At 43.1% G+C, this 21,899-nt stretch overlaps 1 protein-coding gene across 1 annotated transcript in view; it reads right to left on the bottom strand.

The window, feature by feature from the left end:
- Window positions 1-20,552, bottom strand: part of Trak1 (trafficking kinesin protein 1) — a 114,031-nt gene extending 93,479 nt beyond the window's left edge. The window contains exon 1 of the mRNA XM_027932582.3: window positions 20,277-20,552. The gene's annotated coding sequence lies outside the window, so the exon portion shown is untranslated. The remainder of the gene's footprint in view (window positions 1-20,276) is intronic.
- Window positions 20,553-21,899: the final 1,347 nt, after the last annotated feature.

Raw genomic sequence — 21,899 nt, 5'->3', positions numbered from 1 at the left:
TCCCAATGACATTCCTCATAGAAACAGAAAAGGCAATCATGAAATTCATCTGGAAAAATAAGAGACCCAGAATAGCTAAAGCAATCCTTAGCAGGGAGAGTGAAGCAGGTGACATCACTATACCAGACCTTAAACTATACTACAGAGCAATAGTATCAAAAACAGAATGGTATTGGCACCAAAACAGACTGGTAGACCAATGGTACAGAATAGAGGACACAGAGACCAACCCACAGAATTATAATTATCTTATATTAGACAAAGACGCCAAAAACATGCATTGGAGAAAACATAGCCACTTCAACAAATGGTGCTGGGAAAACTGGAAATCCATATGCAACAAAATGAAATTAAACCCCTTATCTCTCACCATGCACAAAACTCAACTCAAAGTGGATCAAGGACCAAGGAATTAAACCAGAGATTCTGTGTCTAATAGAAGAAAAAGTAGGCCCTAATCTCCATCATGTGGGATTAGGCCCCAACTTCCTTAATAAGACTCCTATAGTGCAAGAATTAAAACCAATAATCAATAAATGAGATGGATTCACACTAAACAGTTTCTTCTTAGCAAAAGAAACAAATTTATTTTATTTTTAAAGGAAAAAAAAATAATGTATCTAAATCCAGTCTAGAGTTAAACCTCCAGGAAAACACTCAGAAAATGGACTATTACTATTTCAATTTGTCATGCCAGTAAGTAAACACAAAGAATACTTTGGATTTCTAATTTCCTTGATGACTTCTCTTAAAAGTGAATATGTTATATATTACAACTATTAATAACCAGGGGGAGGTTATTTACATGAAAATTTTCAGTGTCGCTATGACTGCAATTAAAGTACTCAAAACAGAACTAGTGCCTAGCCAGATGGAGCCCGTGTAAATGGGAACAACACTTAGCGTAAACAGTTTGACAGCATGTTTGGAAAACCAAAAATCTGTCCATAAACCCTAAACCCACAATTGCACTTAGAACTAAATCTAAGAAAGGAATCCAAGAAATCTAAAGTGCAAAATACATAAGCCTAGTTTTGGTACACTTGATGAAGTAAAAAACATGCATAATAAGGTTCCTCAAAAAGTTAAACTCAGTCACCACGGGATGCAGCAAATCCATTCCTGGGTATAATTTAAAAAATAAAAAAAATGAAAGCAGGGACACAGATATTTCTACACCTGAGTTCAAGACAGCATTATTCACAACAGCCAAAAGGCATGATCGACCCTAATGTCCACTGGCCAATGAGTATATAAATTAAATGTGATAAACACATACAATGGTAATAACCCAGTATTACAAAGGAGGAAATTCTAACACATTATACATGGGTAAACCTTGAAGACCTTATGTTAAAACAGTCATAAAAGGACAAATATTGTATGACTCTACTTTTAGGAGGTATCTAGTGTAGTCGACTCATGGAGCCAGAAGTAGCACAGAAGAGCTGTGGCCAGGGACTGGTGGGGTAGGGGCGGGCAGGAGTGGAGCTATTATTTAATGGGTACAGAGTTTCAGATGGAAGGATGAGTGGTGGTAGTGGAGCTGAAGGGTGATAATCGTTGCAAAACAACGTGAATGTGCTTCATGCTGCTGAGCATTTCAGGTGGTTAAAATGGTCAATTTCAATTTATATGTATTGAACCACAATTTAAAACACAAACAATGCCATAATCCACATAGCCCAACATCTGTCCTCTCAGATCTCATTCCTAGAGAAATCCTCACACAAAGAACCATGAGATATTTTACAGGATGGCTTCTATAGCACTGTCTCTCACACCCCAACAAGGAAATGAGCTAACTATCCTTCAGCAGAAGAGGCAAATAAACTGTAAAATACTATATGGCCATTAAAATGAACAAATTAGATCCACATACTGTCAAGTACTGTGTAACAATGTTTTGGCCAACCACAGACTGCATGTACAATGAGGGTCCCATAAGATTATATTGCCTAGCAATGTCACAACCATCCTACATTTGTTCATGCGTGATGAAATTAGCTAGGGATGTATTTTTTAGAACATGTCTCATTAAACAATGCATGACTATATATCAACATCAAAGATATCAAAAGCACATTGGGTGATGAAAAATTGCAAAGGGTGTATACAGTATAAAACCACGAAAACTTAAAAATTGGCAAAATGCATATGGTGGGGTTTCTCGCCACACACCAAGCAAGTGAGCAATTCTGCAGTAGACACTAGCTGGGTGTCCTCTACTCCAATTCAGTTCTGCCGCTATGTGCTTGGGGACAGCAGCAGATGCCCCAAGCTGAGTGCTCAGTCCCCAAGGCTGCACACCCTCAGATGCCAAAAGCAAGCTTGAGATAGTTTTCCCTGTGCTTCTGACTCACTGACTATAAATCAGGGTTCCCTCAACCCTCTCCTTGGGTTCAATTAATTTGCTTGAGCACTCACAGAACTCAAAGACTTACCTATGTGTTCTGGTTTAATACAAAGGATACTACAAAGGAACAGATACATAGGGCATGGTGGGCTCGAAGGGTACAGAGTTTCCATGCCCTCTCTGGGTGCCCCACCATCTACATGTTCAGCTATCCAGGAAGCTCTTTCAACCATATCAAAAGGTGACTGGACAAAAGGGTCAGGATCCAGTGGACAGACCAGGCGGGGAAAACCAGCAAGGCCTGTCAGTCCAGATTCTTCAGCATTCTTTCCTTCAGGGTATGGGGCAGGATCCCTTCTGAAATGGAGTCTTATCATCTACTATCAGACAAAGTAAGTTACAGAATTTCTCCAGGGCCAGCTCCGAGGCAGGCAGAAGGTCAGTTTCTGTGGCCTGCCTCTGCCAAAAGAAATTCTAGCTTCTGTGTCCTCCCTTGGGGGAGAAGCCATGAGCCAGAAACTTGGATGAAAACACATAGATCACAAATATCACAGTTGTTAAATAGACATGGGGGTGCAATACATCTATAAATCTACATTTCTATATGTCAACTCTCATCTCTTCAATAAATGTTTAAGAGATGTTCATTGCATTGCCAAATACGACCTTCCTATTTAACAAAAGGGTGGTATTTAAGCAAATCACAACCATATGACAGAATATATAAAGCCACGAATACCAATTACTTGTTCAATTCTTGGGAGGGGCCATTCAGCAGAACCTGGAATGAAGACCTGGGGAAACAGGGTTCCAGACAGAGGGAATAGTAAAAACAAAGGAAGGCCTGTGGCAGCCCCTGTGGCAGGGGCCAAGAGAGGAGGAAGGTGCAGGACAAGGAGCCCCATCCCCCAGGAACTTCTAGGCCTGGGCAGGGAGTCTGGGCTACAGGAAGCTGCTCCTTGAGCATGCCGTGGCCTGATTCAAGGATTAAAAAATGACTCTGGCGGCTTGCAGGGTGGACAGACTGAAGGGGCTAAGAGCTGGGAGTTGGTGAGGAGGCTCCCACCACAAGCCAGGCCAGAGATGAGGGCAGCTCAGGCCAAAGAGCAATGGGTGGGAGAACTGGTTGAAATATTTGAAGATGGATATACAGGACCAGCTGATGACCTACCTGGGTAGTATTATAAAGACAACACAGCTGAAGAGAAAGATGCTTGTGATACAAAATTAAAAGTGGGAGGGGACTTCCTACATGGACTACAATCATGTAAAAATTATACACAAGCTGTAGTTTTTGAAGTAGGTTTTTATACAGAAGCCAGACAATTATATTAATCTACAAAAAATTTGTTCTGTGCCAAGGTTTTAAGTATGCTTGTAAAAACTCGATCATATTTCTCTAACAGATTTTTTTTTTCAAATTATGCAGAGACAGGAGTAGCTTTGGGGAGCATTAGGATGATATACAATACTTCCTTAAAACTGAGACTGTAAGATGCTATAATTGATCGTGTAAAAATTAAATACACTGGTGCTCACTCATTCAAACAAATATTGTGTTCTTCAAGGAAGAACTGAGAGGAGGGGTCAGGGTGCCCTCTGATTCCCAGAATTCCTTGGCATCCAGCCCACTCTGGAGTGGGGACTCATTGGTAACCACTGAGGACACACCTGGTACAGGAAGGTACTGGGAAAATCAGGACCACTTGGGTCAAGTCTCCTGAAAAAGAGGACAGATTCAAGGAGTGTCTTTGAAAACCTCTTTAAAAAAGGAAATATTGCAAGGTGGCCTGATGACATTTATTTACTTTTTGGTTGGGCTGTCATATAAAGTAACCTAAGAGTGACACCACCCAATTAACAATGATAATGTTCCTGAAGCCAAGCCCTCATAAAGACAATAATCACTTTGTTTTGTGAGCTGGTTTTATCAATAAACTGTGCAGTCTGACTGTCTCCCAACTCAGCCCCAGATAGAGTACTCAAAATAAAATTGTTGGTATTTTTCTTTCAATTGGTAGTGACAGAGAGGCAGGGGGTCAGTTTCTCGACTTCTAGATTTATTGCCCTCTGTTCACTTTCTCCCTTTATGAGGAAGAGAATTAAGAAAAAAGAAGGAAGTATCCCCCAAATTTTGGTTCTATCACCTTCAAAGATTCGCACTGGGCTGCCCTCCCGCTGTTGCTATTTCCAAAAGAGATGCAAGCTGTACCCCCTGCTCCCATCCACAACAGACCCAGAATAACATCAACCTGGCTGGAGCACATCTCTCCAGTCCCTCATTCCCTCAGCCCACGTTGCAAAGACACGCAGGTATGCCCTCCCGCTCCATGCCTCCACCCCTGCTCTTCTTCCCATCCTACCAAGGTTATGCTCCTTTGGCGGTTGCACCTCTGCTCACACTCAGCCTTCTACCTGGCACATTTGCCCTTACCTGCCAACCACGCCTGTGCCCTCAGATCCCAGACAGAGTAACTTCTTCAGGGCCACCTTCCTAGAAAACCTGGGCCAAAGCTGGCTCCAACGTTATCTTCTTTCTCAATGCCTGGCATTTTCCACCAATCACCATCCGCACTGGGTGACCAATGACCATTTGACTGGGGGATTAGAGCAACAGAGTAAATGCTGCAGAATGGAATGAGCAAGAACCTGTTCTTCACCAGCACCTCTGTGCTTTGCACTGGGGAAACCTGTCCTCTCAAAACACCGGGCAAGCAGTGAGGTCTATCACTGAACATTTGGGAGACCTGAGGCTTCCACCAAAATGCATAAAGACAAGACTTAGCTTCTGTGTTCTACTCCTTCACTCCTCCCTAGGCCTCAAAGGGCCTGTCTGTGAAATGACAGACAGAGCTCACACCCTACCTTTCATGGGCAAGGGGCTGAGCCAGGTCAAAAAAATACAACTTGTGACCCTGAACCAGGAAATAATTTGTTTTGCTATTTTTTCCCCACCTCTAACATGATTATTTAAATTTTTTCTTAGGGACATGTGACACTGTCCAGAGACATTTTTTGGCTCCCATAACTGGGAGGGGTGCTACAGGAATCCAACAGTGGAGACCAGGGAGACTCCCAAATTTCCTACAATGAACAGGACAGCCCCACAACAAAGATTTTCAGATTTAAAATGTTACCAGTGTCATGGCTGAGAAACTCTGCTTTTAAAGGACATCATGAGACAGTTGACAAAATCTGAATAAGGAGTCTGGGTTAGATCACAGCACTGTCAGAATTCATTTCCTAATTTCAGTTGTTACACTGCAGTTATTTCAGGGCACGTCCTTGTTACAGAACACCCACTAAGCATGTAAAGATGGTGGTCAGGGTATCCTCAACTTACTCCCAAAGGGTTGAGGCAGGGTGGGAGGAGAAATGAAAAGTGATAAAGTTAATGGAATAAAATATGAGCATTGGGAAACCTGAGTTGTGTTATAGTTTGTACAATATCTCTAAAAATTATTTAAAAATTAAAAATATTTGAAACGAACAAAAAAAGTCAAGAGGCTGCTGCCAATCCACTTTCTGCCTGGCACCTCTACGATTTCACAGATAGGGGTATGGGACTTCCTGAAAGAACTTCCCAGGTAAGCTTGCCACAGATTTAGAAGGAGGAAGAGGAAAGAAAAAAGGTCCGAAAACATTTAGATGCTGTCACTGGTCCCAAAGTCATTTTGAAAATCTCTCTTCTACTGCCTTCACTTGACTGCTTCCCCCTCCATATTCTTTGGAAAAGTCGCTGGGGTCAGTGAGGAGCATTGGAATAAACACCCTTCTTGACCAGATCCCTTCGTGTAGACCCAATTACTTCCTTAGAGAAAATCTAGAACTGAAATCGTGGGGGTGAGATTTGTGTTCGTACCAGGCTGACTTCGAGACAGGCACATGGATTCACACCCACACACAGCACGTGAGATTTTTCTGTGTCCTCACATTCTCACTGTACCTAGTTTTATTAAACTTTTTAAGTTCTACAAATTTGATAGGCAAACACTTTTTTGCTTTTATTCCTTGTCTAGTTTTATTTGTTTTTTTAAATATCTTTAATTAATTTATTTTTATGTGGTGCTGAGGATTGAACCCAGGGCCTCACCCATCCTAAGCAAGCACTCTACTGCTGAGCCACAACCTCAGCCCCCTAGTTTTATTTTTATGAATAACAAATCTGTACTTTCTTATTCTTATTTCTTTCTTAATAATATTCAAGAGTCCTGTACAGATACACTGGCCATTGGAGCTCTTCTCCAAGTTGCCAACACGAGTCCTTTTTCTTTTCTTATCCCTGGGGTCATTCACTATGTATCATTGATGTACAGAGGGGCCTCTTCCATCAAATGCTTTGCAGTTGTTTTTCCCAGCTTGGCAACTGTCTTGCCTGCCCTCTGCAGGCCTCAGCCTCTCCATGTTTGTGTGGCTTCAGCCACTGGTGGAGCAACCTGCCTGGTTACAAAGTTGCATAATTCCTGTTAATTTCAGTGTCTAGTTTTGCAGAATATGCAAGTTTTTCCAAGAACAAACATATCATATTTCAGTAAGAATCTCTGTACAAAGTTTGTTTGTTTTGTTTATTTATTTATTTGGCAGTGCTGGAGTTGAACCCAGGAATACTTTATTCCTGAGCTACACTCCCAACACTATTCTTTTTTCTTTTCTTTGGAGACAGGGTCTCCCTAAATTGCACAGGCTGGCCTTGATCTTGCAGTCTACCTGTCTCAGCCTCCCAAATCGCTGGGATTACAGGTATGTGCCACTGGGACAGCTAAAGTTTAATTTGTACACTCAAGCTGATGGATCACTTTCTTCATAGTTGTACCATGCTTACAGTTCATGCTGTGCTTAGGATGGCCCTCCCATGTCAGGATTATTAAAATGTCCAGTGATATTTTCTTTTAGAACTATTATGGTTAATTTTTAGATCCATTGTATCTTTGAATCATCTGGATTTTATTGAGTTTAAAGGAGTTCCATAGGGATTCAGCTGAACTTTTAAAATAATGATGGAGTCTTAGGATAAGCACGTGAGAATTTACATATATTAACTATTCTAATCCTCCCAGCATCTCTAAGTGTCAGAATTCTTACTGTCCCCCATTATACAATGGATGCATTACAACACTGAGAGGTAGAACAACTGGAGCCACATCATATAGCTAGCAGGTAGTGGACCCTGGTTTTTCTAAGCGTCTGGACCAGAGGCCACAGCCCTAACCACTACCCATGCTGCCTGCTCTTGGCCCTAGGAGACCCTTGAGCTCCTAGTAACTCCTCCTCGTTATTCTTCTTTCTCTCACTCCCAACTTCCAATCTCTCAAGTACTTTGAGAGTTCCTTAAACACAGAACGTAGCTAATGCTTCCCTTTTGACCCATTCTGACTTTGTCCCAAGCCAGGGCACCATGTCATGTGGGGTATGACTGATCTTGTCAGTGGTTCAACTTCTGAAGGACTTATTACATGACTGCCTTTTGCTCTGTAGGCTATGCTACCAGATTCCTTTCTCGTCTAGTGATTTAACATGGAGCTCTTCTTCTAAACAGTGCTGGGATTAGAGGACATTGGGCAGCCCCCAAGGTGGCCTCCAGCGATGAACCCCCTACACTGTTTACCTATTAGGCTTTGCAAGCACTATTATTTTCTCATAAGGGTCATGATGTGAAAGATAAGGGCACACTAATGTCCGAAGGTTCACATTGTACTGTTAATTGTGGTCAGGGAGGCAGAGTAGGCACTACTACTGACTTCCCATTAACTATACCCTTCTTAGTATCAAATCCCTGAGCCCCTGGAAAGACTACCAGTGTTAGCCACCCACCCCGGCAGCAAAATATGACCACGAGGCTAGGTTCTGGCCAATGAATAGAAGAAGAGGTATATAAGCTTCTCCCAAAGGTTCCCCTGCCTTGGGAAGCTTAGTCATGACAGCTGGAGTTTCAGGAGCCTTCTTAGACAGGAGGTGACCTTAAGGATGGAAACCATCATTAGAATGGTGAAACCAAAAGAAGGGAAAATCCTTGGCCCCTGAGGGCAGTAGGGCCACACCAGCATTGCCTGTCTCTGAACTTCATTTATATGAAAGAAAAATAAAGATTATCAGGTGAAGTCACGGTTCTATGCAGCAAATGTTAATCCTTACTGATATAGCTCCCTTTAAATGACTGGGAACTCTCATTCTCTAACTCTCCGTAGCAAAAACAGGATATCTCACTTGGCCTCCATCTTACCAATCTCCCTCCCATCTCTTGGGTTTTGCTGCTCTAGTCTGGGGTTCAGGTCATTTCCTATTTTCAAGTAATTAACTTTTACACTTACACTTGCGTTTTATCATCCCTAAGCATTCTTGCCCAATATTTGTGATCAGACTCTCCACGCTTCTGAGACAGCCTGAGCAGCTGTCAGAGTTCAGGACCCAAATCCCCCACAGTCCTCTCCTTCCCAAAGTGTCCCCTTAGTAGTAGACAAGGAAGGCCAGCTAGCATCAAGGGGTAAACTCTGAGATTCAAAAAAAAAAAAAATTTAAATTCCAAATCAGGAAAACTTTATTTTATTAATAGAGCAATACTTTGTGAATCCACAATGCCAATTCTGGCCCCACCTTTCAATGTGTTCATCTGTTTAATTGTTAACCTAAATCATTTCCTGGAAAGGAAACTTTATTTATAAATGAACAATAGTTACTTTTCCAAAGCCTCAAATGAGATCATCTGGATATTAAAAGATTTCAAAGTTATCCAAAAAAGGTCTATCTCCAGCCTTAGGATAGGCAGTTAGACAAAATAAATAAACCATACAAGTTAAACCTGACAGCAAAACGATGCCAGGCTACCTGAACTAGGTTTCAAATCAACAGGAACATAAATTTGGCTTGTCGAAAGTGACAGAGGACAAGCTACTCTAAAGCAAAATACAAATAAGGAAATACAAACTTGTAATAAGAGAAAAGTAGTAAAGTACCTCATCAGGTGATGCGGACACTGTGCATGAGCGTCAGGTGCAATCCAAGTGTCTAAGAAGTGCACACTTGAAGGGTATGAATAACCACTGAGGGAGGACCCCGCTCTGCTCTCCCAGGCTAGGAGTGAGCCTGCTGGGGTCAAGACAGTAGCAGCAGAAACCAAGAGGGTTCTGAAAACATTAAAAGTGCAGCCACACTGGAGGAGAGAGGAACGATCAGGTGTATGGGGTTTCTTTTGGCAGTGATGAAAATGTTCTCAATTGATTGTGGTTATGATTGCACAACCATGTGGGCCTACTAAAAACTATGGAATTGTAATATTTATATGGATGAATTTTATGGAATACAAATGTTATCTCTATGAAGGCAGTTCCAGAAAGAAAAAAAGGTTGGGGTGTGGCTCAGTAATAAAAGTTTTAATGAAACACAGTCTCACCTGTCCCCCCTACAATAAAGGAGACTCCTGACTTGCAAAGCTAAAGTATGTCCTCTCCAGCCCTTCACAGAAGTTTGCCAAGCCATGCTCCAGGCCAAAAGAGCCATGTCCCTCCCTGACCAGCCTCACCCCAAGTCTTCCAGCCCAGCAGGGCTGAGAGGTGACCAACACCAAGAGGCCTTTCCTGAAAGCCACCAGCACAGCTCAGCCATCTGAGTGCCTGTGACCTCAGAATCTTCTTGAATCCAGGTTCATCTGGTTCACAATTCCTCCTTTACTCCCCCTCTGTAGTTCACTGTGCACAACCATTTCATAACCCTGTGACTCTGGGCCAATGGAATGTAAATGGACATGACTTATTCCACGTCCAACCAGCGGCTCCGAATGTACTGTGTGATTGGGTGCGCCCTCTTGAGTTCCTGTCTTCTGCTGCCCCTTTAGGCCAAATCTCAAATGACAGATAAAAAGAAGCAAACCCCAGATGAAGCCTAGTCAATCCTAAGGTCACCTGTGACCGTCAGTAAGAAATAATTGTTGAGGCAGGCACTGAGATTTCAGAGTTGCTCTTGGCATTTCTACAGCAACGCCTGATTCAAAGACATGTAAAGCATAACATGTCTGATAGCTAGAAGAATAAAGTTCTCTCCTTACATGTAGACTAAGCAAGAAAGAAATGGTCACACTTGGCTTTAATAACACTCTGCCTTACAGGAACTACTTCTAGAACTAGCTCCAGCAAATAGAGCTGATAGGCACAGAATTAGAGTGCAGAAGAGAGGCTGAGAGGAAGGATTTCTTATGTTCTACACAATTAAAGCTGCCTTTCTTGTCAGACTACCCTGACAAGTAATTCCCTTTTCCTGCAATCTCTTTCAAATGCTGAAAACCCAGGGACTTGCAGGAATCTGGCCTTGGCCTTCAGGCTCCCAATTCCTGTTGTTAGTGCATCCTTACACCACTAGGTGGTGTTGCAGCCTCACCTGGACAGACCTCTCATTCTCCCTTGTCGAGGGCAGTGAGAATTCAAATCAAAATGCAAAGCAAAGGAGAATGGGCACCTGCAAATTTTTAGGTCCTTTCACAGTTCAGATTCGCTCCTTCCCTTTTCTATTTACGTCACATACCTACAGGGCACGCGCATACACACACACACACACACACACACACACACAGAAATAGCAATTAAAATAGCATTGAGCACTGGAATTGGAACCTACAGGTATAGCAATCTGAATGATCTGTTCAAAGGACTTTTCAATGCTGACAAGAGTATAATTATGTGTTTCTCTAAAAAGCTGACAACTACCGTGGGGAGCTGAGTAAGAACCAAATTCCTCCCAGGTAAAGAGATGGAATGTCAGGATCCCTCAGCACGGCTTGCCCTTTCTGCATAGCTGGAGGCTGGAGGGAAGGGCTGCTTCAGGAAGAGGACCCTGCCCACTGGCTTGGCCTGTCTTTCCAATCATTAGGAAGCAAAACTTTGAGCAGGGGTGTAGCTCAGTGGTAGAGCAGCTGCCTAGCATGTGCAAGACCCTTGGTTGGATCCCCAACATCGTGAGGACAAGAGGGAGAAAGAGGTTCTTGCAATGTTTGAGCAAGTAGGTACCTACACCTTCCATCCCCCAGTGGTCATCTCCTACAGAGCCCAGAGCTTTCAACCTTCCTACTTCATTTTATTCAAAGTTCCTCTCTCTCTCTCTCTCTCTCTCTCTCTCTCTCTCTCTCTCTCTCTCTCGTATGGGGATTGAACTCAGGGACACTCAAACACTGAGCCACATCCCCAGTCCTTTTTGTATTTTATTTAGAGACAGGGTCTCACTGAGTTGCTTAGCACCTTGCTTTTTGCTGAGGCTGGCTTTGAACTCATGATCCTCCTGCCTCAGCCTCTCACACCGCTGGGATTACAGGTGTACACCACCACACCTGGCCAAAGTTCTTCTCTTCTTGCTCATTTAACTCTAATAATTAAAAAAAAAAAACCTATGGTACATTGATCAACCACTAGGTAACACCTGTACTAGCTTCCTGCTTCTGGCCAAACCCCAGACCATCCCAAATGTGCATCATGATATATGCCTTTATTATCACAGAACCCATATTATGAAAGAGGGTAGAAAGGTACTTGTTACTCAGATGCAATGGGGAAAGGGCACGTTTATAACAGGCCAGCCTGGTCACATGTTGGGAAAGCATCAAAGGACATGAACCCAGCTTGGCCTGTGACCTTTCGCCTATATCTCAGTTCTCCTGAATGTTGCAAAGCTTCTAAAGCCACAGCCAACCTAGATCCACCTATAGCTGCACTATTTTAAAATGGAAAGAAGAAATTGTTTCTCTAGTAAAGAGGGAGAGGAGAAAGCAGATGAAGAAAAGGGCACAGGAGAGATGGAGCGAGGAGAGGAAGAAGAAGGAAAGTGGGGAGGAGGAAGAGGGGGCAGAAACAGGTGGGAGGAGGGGAGACATGGTTTGGGGAGGGGAGAGAAAAGGACAAGAGGAACAGAGAAAGAAAGGAGGAAAAGAAAACTAAAAACGAAGGTTATCCCAGAGACTCCTATGGAAACAGTGTGCCCAGGGGACCCTGGTGTTGCCACAGCTGCTAATGCTGCTGCAATTCACAAGTGATAAATACCTTGTAGCCCTTCCCAGAACAATCCCCAGAATTGTTTGCTCTGTTCTGCAAGATAGATGTCTGGAAAACTTAAAGACTAAAATCAAAAAAATGTGGTGATCCCTGGTACATTTATTATAAGGCACTCTGTAGGCCCAGAAGGTGACCCAAAGCACACTCCCTCTCTTTCAGAATTCAAAATCCAAGCCCAACAGGCAGTGAAAAGGACCCAGCTATGCAGCTGCTGCCCTTCCTCCCACTACTACATAGGAGGCGGGCAAGCAAATACTGTACCAGAAAATTCCAATGTGAACTGGGGTGGTTAGAAGCAGCTTTGGAGAAATTGGCAATTAAGTTTAGATAGAAGCAAAAATAGCTGCTAATGTTCCTTTAACACTGTCATGCACCACAGCACTAGGCTCTTCACAGGTATCATCTGAATCAGCGATCGTTTTCTTATGCCCCTTTTAGAGATGGAGAAACAGGGTCAGATACTGGATGAGCTGCCCAAGGTTACAAACCAGGAGTGCTACCACCATGAATTACATCCAGATGTCTCTGCCCCAAAGCCAATGCACTTGAGGCCTAAAATCTCAGAAAGTCACACTGCTTCTCCCTGGGGAATATCAATGGGGTCTGATCAGGCCAAGATATGTGAGTAAGGTGTGTTCCCAAAGGAGAGAGTTCATGATTCCTTAAGAAAGTATAATGGACCAGTGTTCAATCATTTTACACCCTGTGTACGTCCAATAAGGATTCAACAGAACCATAAGAATAAACATAAAATAAGAGCAACCTCTATACTTTATTAAAGAGAATAAGGCAGGAGAGTGCAAAGGAAAGACTTTACCAGAATAACTGCTCAATGAACACCTAAGGTAACTGTGCTTCCTAGAAGCCAAAGCAAAAAAGAGAAACAAGCACACACTTATGATCTAATAAGTGGAAGAAGACTCAAGAAAGAAATGAATAGTTCTAGCATGAAACTCAAATGCTCATCAAAAAACTTCTGAGATAAATATGGAATAACAACAGAAAGAATCTTTAGTCATTTTTTATGAATGATTCAGAAAGACTAATAATGTCTATAATCAACTAGTTTTTGATTTTCAAGTGGAGGTCATACTTTAAAGATCTATGAAAACATTTTAATTGAGAGTCAGTGCCTTTCAATAAACTATAAAAATGCACAGGGCTGTGCTTTTCAATATATTGCCATTAGCCACGTGTGCCCATTTAAATTAAAACTAATTCACATTGTATAACATGTTAAAATTAATTCTTCAATCACAATAACTGCACCTCAGGCACTCAAAGGCCACACATGGCTAGTGATAGAGATGTAGAATACTTCCATTGGACTTTACACAGAGCTTCAGAGGGGATATCTTTGAAGTATTCTCACAAAAAAAAAAACATCATTTGCTTTTCCCAATAAGCCCTTATTCCCATTTGATGGCTAGATAAACATATTCTGCCTCCCCAATAACTTCAGAGGCCTGCACAGCCTGCACCCCCTGCAGGCCACGCCCCATCACACCCAGCAGATTCCACTGCAAGTCTGGCCAGCCCTGACACTCCCAGCAGGACAAGCACAGAGAGGAGCCAGCCTCCGGGATCAGGGAGGGCAGGAATGGAACAAAAAGAAGGACTCCCTGGGAGCAAGGAAAGGGAAAGAGAAGAGTCAGCCTGGGGTAAGGAGAACCATACTTCTTCAGGACAGTTGCAAGCATGTTGATGGAAGAAAAAAAAAAAAAAACAGAATAAATCTGGGGCCCAGAATAGAGAAGAGAAAACCCTAGGGCCCAGATTCCAAGACAGCAAGAGAGACAGAGGAGAGGAAAGGAGCCTGTGAACAGCGACAACCGCAGGGCAAAATTCAAACAGCTCTGCAGCTGCTGCCCTTCCTCCCACTACTAACCCAGAAACAGACATCCAGGGTTTTCCTCCAGGCCAGAGAGAGATGGATGGAAGGATAGGCAGACAAATTGGTAGGCAGATGGACAAATGATTGCGAGACAGATAGACAGATAAATAGGTAGATCAGTAGGCAGGCAAGCTAAATTAAAAAGCAGTATGAACAAAGAAGCTGATTAATTAAGCACTTACTGTATGCTAATGGCCTAAGCACTCTGCATGCACTACATTTAATGCTCACAGCAATCTTGTGAGGCAGGCACTATATAATAAGTCCCTCTCTACAGCTGATAAAGAAAAAAATATATAAATAATACCTTGTTTAGAATTACAGAGGGAACCACTTCATGAGCTCAAAGTGGAGATGGTTAGAAAGTGATTTGTAGGGCTGGGGTTGTAGCTCAGCGGTAGAGCGCTCGCCTAGCACATGTGACACACTGGGTTCGAGCCTCAGCACCACAGAAAAGTAAATAAAAGTAAGTAAAGGTGTTGTGTCCATCTACAACTTAAAAAAATTTTTTTTTAAATAAAGTGTTTTGTTGTGTCTATCTCAAGTTGTGCAAAAGACAATAAAAACTGCTCTAGGACTAGGGATGTAGCAAGGCCCTGGGTTCAACCCTTAACACCACAAACAAAAAATTTTTACTCTAGGAAATACCACAAGATGCTCAACTTCTACACACAGAGACGAACAAAAATGGAGACCACAAGTGCCACTGTTTTCTACACCTGAACAGGCAAAGAATAAAGCATTGGATAATACCCGGGGTGCAGATGATGTGGCTCACATTCTCCCCGTGTTATCTGAATAATACACAAACTACAACCTCTGACAATATTCACCAAAACTGAGGTCCCTGCTCAAGGGAGTCTCACAGTTTCACTGCATGTTGGCTCGGATACGTGGATATCCCCCAGCCCTGTGTACAACTGCAAAACACTGGAAACGATCCACAGATCCATCACTGGGAATTCATTAAATGAACTGTGGCTCTTGGAAACAATGAACAATATGTCACCACAAAAGGAATGTGATGGATGTGTGCTAAAGGGAAAGGTCTCCAGTACAGAGCACAAAAAGCAACGGTATGGTGACTAATGTCCTCATTCGTAGAAAATTTTTAAAGGGAGAGGGACTATGCATACATTCGCATGCTCAGAACATTAACCTGCTCAGGGTGGAAAACCCCCAGGGTGCCTGTTTAAACTTCTGGGCTTTTTCTGTGACACACTTTTTCATGCTGAGGCAACTTAGGGTGGGCTCTGGGAAGCAGGACTTTTTTAAGTTTCTACAGAGGCAAGACAGAACAGTGCAAAACTCTTTCAAACTGCAAGGGAATATAAAAGCAATTTGATGAATCACAATTACTTTCTTTCTCCCCTGGAAGGAAATAGGACAGAAAACATCCAAGTGAATAGAAAGTAATAAGGACAAAGGTTATTTTGTGAAACTTCTGTTTGAGGTCTTATATATGAATATGAGGACTCACAGTATAAAACAATGAGATTTCTGGTTTTTTGGGTTGTTTTGTTTTGTTTTGTTTTACCGTGAATCACAGTCAAAAAAGTTCACAAAATATGGGGAGTCATTAAGAGGGCTTTAGTCCCTAAGACAGACTGCCTAGATTTTAAGCTTGGCTCCACCACTAAACTGTGCAACTTTGAACAGGTCACGTATGTAAGTTCTCTGTGCCTTGAATTTCCTCATTTGTAAGAGGAGACGATGGTAAGATATACTTCATAGGGTTGTAATACTGTGTGACTGTGCCTCCAAGATATCCACCCCCCAATACGCCCCACCCCCTGGTCCTTACCTGCTCTGTGTGGTGACCTTCCACACTGAATCACCACCACTAGCCCATAAGTCTAAGAAAATATGAAGGAGTGACTTTGTAACTTCTAAGGTTAGGTTATAAAAGGCCCTGCAGTCTCCACCTTGGACTGCTCACTCCTGGCCACAGTGCACCCTGTGTCCTCTCTCAGTCACTCTCAATCATAGGCCCTACGGGCTTAGCTGGGCAGGAAGAACTGGAACCAGGGGCTGAAGCCCAAGACTGGCTCCTAAGTCAAAAGGTGACTTTTTTTTTTCAATTATAACTTATTATTTACCTGTCTCCTAAAATGGCTGGAGGCAGGTGAAGACTGTAATACTCTTCTGTGATATAGTAGATATATTAAAAACTAGTTTCTAGTGCAAAACTTAAACCAATTAGAAGGAAGACAAAAATATACCACGCACCTGAGAACTATAGCCTCAATTACATGTCAAGAATCTTACCAATACACTATAACTACATTTTACAATTTACATCAAAAACCCTGTGTGATGCCGGGCCTGTAATCCAAGCTACTTAGGAAGCTTAGGCAAGAAGATGGCAAGTTCAAGGCCAGCCTGGGAAACTTAGGGAGACTCAGTCTCAAAATAGAATTAAGAAGGGCTGGGAATATAGCTTGGAGATAGAGTACTGGGTTTCATCCCTAGTACCGCCGTCCCCTCCCCCCAAGAAAACCCTTCCATGGTACTACATTTACCCACTCCAGGATGAGGAACACAAAAGAAGGAGCCAGCCAGTGGCCTCAAAAGTCATGTATACCATATTTAAAAAGCATCGTGAGTGTTTTGTGTTTTTGGAAAGATGTTATGTCTAGAAATCAGCATAACAGAACTCCCAGGACTCCCTCCCTCATTCCACTCACTTGCAAAACTGATCAACTGTTAAGCAGGGGAGGGCCCACAGAGAGAGAAAGCAAAAAAAAACAAAAACAAAAACAACAAAAAAAAACCTTCTGAATTACAAATGTGGAAAATACTTGCAATTCCCTAGTTTCTGAATTAATTTTCTCACTCTTCAACAAAGGGAGATTTTACTGTCCACTCTTTTCTGTTTATAGCCACATAAGTTATCACTCAGACTACAACTTTTCAATGGAAAACACTTCTTAAAAATTATACTGGGTGGAAACTGGTAATGCCTTACTTTAGTTAATAAAATGTACAAGTCCAAATGTTTTATTTGAGCATATTCTTGGAGGATAAAACATCAAGTTTGATGACTTAAATTAGTGATAGGAAAAGAAAAATTCCTAAATAGTGGCCCTTTGATGAAGAGTACTCCTGGGTAGAATTGCTATAAGCACCCTTTCCTAAGCAATTGTCTTTGGGTTTTCAGGATTACAGCCACTCCTTTATACCTCTGGACCGGAGAGCAAGAGCAGTTCTCTGGAATGGACCCCAGTAAAAAGCTGGCCCTGAACATCTGCTAATTCAAAAGGAGTGCAATAATAGCAAGACTCGTGCAGGTTCAAAATGACTTTAGGCTTATTCAATAAGATTTATATGTTTGGAAGCTAGGACTGTCTGGAATGGATAAGAAGAACATGTCTCTAAGGAATTCACTGGTTTCTGGCCCAGACAGCCAAAACCAAAGTGTAGACGGGACAGAAACCAGATGGGTCATCGTACCATCAGATTCCGATCACCTTAGAGGAAATGAGTAAAAAAGTCAGCCCCAAGCAAGAGTGACAAACCAAAGCAGACATGATCAGCAAGCTCTCCATCACCAGGGTGTGGGCTGGGACCACAGGGCCAAGAAGAAAAGACAGTGAGGAAAGGTGGAAGGGAGCGAGGGAGACACTGTCTAACTCAGTTCTTCACGAGTGAAAAACTCCTTGCTGGCCCAGGAGAGGCTCTGAGAAACCAGGAGGAAGATGCAAGATTAGAGAAACAGCCAAATTGGAAAGGCCAAGAGGAGACCTTAGCGACCTTGCTCAGCTGCCACAGAGAACTGTGAAGGGAAAGGGGGTCAGAGTCCAGAGAGCCTTGTCCCAACTTAGCCCTGTGCTCTTGACCTTCAGGTGCCACTGGCCGTCTCTGAGCCCAGACCAGGGGATGCAGTAAAGATATGCAGCTTCCAACACCCCTCACCCTGCCCATCAATCATTCAACATTGCAACCTCCCTACCACACAGCCACAGAGCAAGAGAGAAACAATTTCTCTGGTCTTTTCTCCTTTCTAGCCATACCACAAAGAAAACAAACAGCAGACACACCCGGAGAAAACACTTACCACAAGAGTTTGTCTGAATGACCTTCCCCGGGCAGAGTGCTGGCACAGGCTGGGCCTTTACAGGCTGCCCCAACTGAAAAACCAATGCCATGTGCAGAAAGAAACTCCAAAGGCAATTCAGAGAGAAAAGAGATCCTCCATGGGAGGCCAGCTTGGGTACGGCTGCTCTTCTGAGCCTTCCTCAGCAGTTTTCTGAGTTTGCTTGTTGGGACAAATCCTAAGATTGTGAGCTGCCCTGGGTGCACAATGCGTTACGTAACTCCAGCAGCCTGGGAACACTATCGGCTCATCTTGTTAAACCACCCCAAACAAAAATGACGCACCCCAAAATGTGATACCTCTAAGTTGTGGGTAGGGGAGAAGCAGGGATAACAGGGCTTTGTGACCAGCATTCAGTTTTGCCTAAAATTCAAAAGAGAACAAAAAGTCTGTTCATCTCGGAGCTCACAGGGAACTGGGGGTGGAGTGCCTGTACCAGAGGCTGGATACCAGGCAGTGTCCCAGGACTGCAGTGGGCAAAGCCTCGGGGCCACACACACATTCTTAGGGAAATTCAAGGTCTCTCAGAGAATGCTTTATTTCAGTCTATGTCTTCCTTTCAATAAAAACCATCTAGTAAGACTTTATCCTGAGCAGGTTCCGCATCATCTGGCTACCCAGAACCTCAAATGCCAACAGTGCCCATGTTTATGCTTCTGTTTACTGAGTCACTGCCGAACGTGACAGCACTGAGCTGTTCCTCAGCTCTCCTATGCTGCTTGCTACAGATATCCCAGCAAAGGACCTTGAGTTACAATGTCCTGTGGGGTTTGAGGTTTCAGCATTGCATTCTGCCATTTCTTTGCCCTCTGTGGTCACGTTCAGAAAAAGAGAAACTGGTTAAACAGGCTGGTTGTTTCCTGGATTTCATTGGTACAGACTCTGCTAAAATCCCAAGGGTAAGTTCACGTGTTCAGACAAATGAAGATGCAGCTGGGATATCAGCTCCTCCATGAAGCCACCTGGTCCTCCCCAGCCTCTCCCTTCTAAGGCTGCTATAGCCCCTTCCTCAGTGTCCTCCCCTGTGTTTCTGCCTAACACCCAGGAGATCCTCAAAGCCTAACTGGTAATACAGAACAATGAGAAGCTATTGGAAGCAAATGTACATATTTTAAAGTGGTACCAGGGCATTATTTCAAATAGGAAAAAAGCAAAAAGAAGACAAAAATGAAAAATAGAGCAAACTTCTATATGAATGCAACAGGTTTAACTGTAGTTTTGTTACTTGTTGCTGTTCTATACACCATCCCACACCACTTCCATTCCCAGCCCTCTCTTGGCACTAGCTCAAGGGCTTGTCTCAATGTTCCCCTGGGGAAAAGAAACAAGGAAGAGCTCCAGTACAAAGTGTGTGAACAGTAGATGCTACCAGTGGACCGGGAGGTGATTATTCAGTTCCTGGGACACTGGGAAGCTATGACTGACACAAGCGTCTGAAGAATGGATGTCTGTGCAGATCTGGATGGTCACTGCATGTAGAGGAAATACTGCATGTGGTTCTCTGTTTCTGCATCCCACGATGACACTACTATTACACCTACCTCTGTCTGAAGAAACAGCCTCAGGGAAAGAAGAAAGGGGACAAACTACACTAGCATCCATGATGGGCCATGCCCGCTGCCCAGGATTCAGTGTTAATATTTTTAACCATCATGACAGTTCTAGAAGGTGTCATCTATATCTCAGGCAGGTCAGTGACTGACACAAGTCACAGAATGGTTCACTGGCAAAGCAGGTTCTGGATGGGAGACCTCACAGTCCCAAAGCTCAGCCTCTTTTGCATTTTGGTGGTTCCACCCCACATTCCTCCCCTAGACCTGCTCCCCTGGCTGCATCCCTTCCCCAGTCTTCATTGAAGTCTGCCTCTCTCCATCCATTCCTGGCAGGGAAAGGGCCCCATACCGGTAATGGTGCAGGCATCCCGGTACACTCTGTCGCTGGGAGCATCTTCCACAGCTTCGCTTACATAGTGTTCTTCAGGGATGCCCGGGCTGCAGGCTAGGACTGCATGGTTGCACGCCTCCAAAGGGGGCACGGAGCTGGCCAAAGTGTCGTCGTGCGGAGCTGTGGCGTCCAGCTTGGCAGGTTTCAGGGGGAGGTGCCCACTGCCATCGGGGGCCCCGCTGCCGGAGTCTGGGGCAGTCAGGAGGACAGCCCCCGGTAGGTCTGGCACACCAGCAGGGGAGGCTTATAGAGAATCTATGAGACAATCAGAGAGAAGGATATGGTTACTTAGAGTCTATGAATATATCTAGAAAAACAAAATCTTTATAAAGTTAAGATGATATAGGTTCAGATTGCAAATTCTGAAAAAAGTTTCCTATAAGGCATCTCCTATTACATTCTTCAGTTTCAATAAAAGAATTGCAGTGAAGTTCCATTCAACTAAACAGGCTTCAATGCAGACCAAAATACAAAGCACATGGCTTCATTTACTTGTTGACATCTATTTTGAAGAGCTTTAGGAAATGAATAATCTGCACTACAGCTAGAATGTCCTGAAATAAGGACATCGGGGACACCTGGCAACCACAACCTGTGGGAAGAGCTGTGAGCAAGCATTACAAGGAACACAAACTGACACATCACTATAGGAATTATGTATATAATTATGTATACACAAAGCAAGGAGATGCTGTTATTTGCACACTAAATTGCCTAAGACTTGATGCTTCTCTTAAACTCTTCCAAGTATGATACAGTCTCAACTCTCTAAGAACTTTAAGGCATGTGAACCTTCGGCTACAGAGAGAAATGAGGTGATTCCTTTAAAAACCTGATTAAAACTAGATCTTATTCCAAAAAATATATGCAGTTCCAGGAAATTCAGCCCATTCATAGGTTCGGGGAAGCCAAGGAGCCCAGGTTGAGGCCCTTGGGATTAGTAGATCTAGCTCTCTCTAGAGGCCACTACAGCAACCTTGCAATTAGCATTTCCATTTAAAATCTGCCTGGGAATGGATGAATTCTAGATAGGAAAGAGGGGTGGGAGGGAAAAGTAGGGGGCAGAGGATTGCAAGGATGGTGGAATGTGATGGACATCATTATCCAAAGTACATGTATGAAGACACAAATTGGGTGTCAACATACTTTATATACAAACAGAGATATGAAAAATTGTGGTATATATGTGTAATAAGAATTACAATGTAAAAACAGTACATGTATAAAGACATGAATTGGCATGAACATACTTTGTATACAAAGATATGGAAAATTGTGCTTTATGTGTGCAATAAGAATTGTAATGCATTCTGCTGCCATGTATTTAAAAAAATAAAATCAATTAAAGATAAATAAATAAAATCTGCCTGGGATTAAGACAGGGAAAAGGTGGGGAAGAGAGAGTGTACAGCAGCAGCTATTAAGGATAGCACTTGCCCCAGGAAGAACAAACCTGCATGTAGGTGAGTTCGCCACACATTTCAGGAGAGCTCTAGGGCCTTGGAAGCTGACCTTTAATTCAACAAGGGCCCTCCTCTCCTGGCCTACAATACTGCTTGTGTGTGTGTGTGCACACACAAA

Source organism: Marmota flaviventris, chromosome 1, assembly GCF_047511675.1.
Source record: "Marmota flaviventris isolate mMarFla1 chromosome 1, mMarFla1.hap1, whole genome shotgun sequence".
Lineage (NCBI taxonomy): Eukaryota > Metazoa > Chordata > Mammalia > Rodentia > Sciuridae > Marmota > Marmota flaviventris.
Note: the sequence above shows the minus strand (reverse complement) of the source record. Positions and strands in the feature narration are given on the sequence as shown.